The sequence below is a fragment of the Coenobita brevimanus genome, chromosome 112 (assembly GCF_032717465.1).
Source record: "Coenobita brevimanus isolate Jiangsu-jjx chromosome 112, ASM3271746v2, whole genome shotgun sequence".
Taxonomy (NCBI): Eukaryota; Metazoa; Arthropoda; class Malacostraca; order Decapoda; family Coenobitidae; genus Coenobita; species Coenobita brevimanus.
Window position 1 is genome coordinate 10,782,436 of NC_137065.1, and position 1,280 is coordinate 10,783,715.

Genomic DNA, 1,280 nt, shown 5'->3' on the forward strand with positions numbered 1-1,280 from the left:
CAGAGGAAGGATAAACAAATGAGTAAAAAAAATAATAATCCATACACTTGATTACTGGTGTCCTCTGTTCATAAAATGTCTGTAACAGTTGGACTTGAACAGCTGTTGGAAGATGTTTGGAGGGAAACAACTCTGGGGAAGCGAGTTCCAGAGAGATGCAGTTCGGGGAATGAAAGAATTCTGACAGGCAGAAGTTCTGCAATAAGGCTGAGTGATATTCCAGTCATGAGCGCTACCAGATGCCCGTGTAGCACAAGGGAAGGCATGGAGAGGTGGCACCATGGACGCAACTTCGTTTGAGCATTTGTCATAAAAATACCTGTAAAATAGTGCAAGGGAGGCAACATTCCTTTTGCTTGCAGGGAAGGTAGTTTATTTGTAATGGCAGGGTTATTAATAATTCTAACAGCCTTGTTCTGAATTTGTCTAGTTGTTTTAATGCAACCTCTCCATATCCATTCCACAAGGGTGAGCAATATTCAAGCTGAGAGCGCATATGACTCTTATAAATTATAGCTAACTGCGCGTCAGTGAACATTAACATTGCTAGAGAGAGAGAGAGAGAGAGAGAGAGAGAGAGAGAGAGAGGTGCTATAATGTTAGTTTTAGTGACAGTGATGGTGATAATGCCAACGGCCATACCACGTTGAGTACACCGCTTCCCGTCCGATCAGCGAAGTTAAGCAACGTTGGGTCTGGTTAGTACTTGGATGGGTGACCGCCTGGGAACACCAGATGCTGTTGGCATCCCTACGTGTCAAGTGGGGTTGGTGGAGGATTAGTGCCCCTCCCTGTAAAACAATTAACTCTAAGCCATTGGCCACCCCGTCTTGGATACATGGCGTCTGGCAATGAATGAATGAACGGTAATAATCGTATTGATGGTGGTAGTCGAGTGTGTGTGTGAGAGAGAGAGAGAGAGAGATGTTGGTAGTTGTGGCAGTGATGATGATGATGGTGTTGATGGTAGTACTTGTGATGGTGCAGGTAGTGGTGGTTGTCGTGGTAATAATGATGGTTAGGTGTATAGTAGTAGTGGCAGTGTGTGCAGTAATGATGTTGCTGGTAGTTGTGGTACAACTGGTTACATCAACATCAACAACAGAGAGACGACAAACGATGCTATAATAATTGTGGTGGTAGTAGTGGTAATAATAGCAATAGTAGCACTGGCAGTAGTGGTGGAGGTAATGGTAGTGGTGGTGGTAATGGCAGTAGTTGTTGTGGTGGTGGTAATGGTAGTGATGGTGGCAGTGGCAGTAGTTGTGGTGGTGACAATG

General features: G+C 44.6%; 1 non-coding gene across 1 annotated transcript; it reads left to right on the plus strand.

Moving 5' to 3' along the window:
• Positions 1-628: 628 nt before the first annotated feature.
• Positions 629-747, plus strand: LOC145418197 (5S ribosomal RNA). The gene has a single exon (XR_013900652.1). It is a non-coding gene; the product is annotated as a 5S ribosomal RNA (ribosomal RNA).
• Positions 748-1,280: the final 533 nt, after the last annotated feature.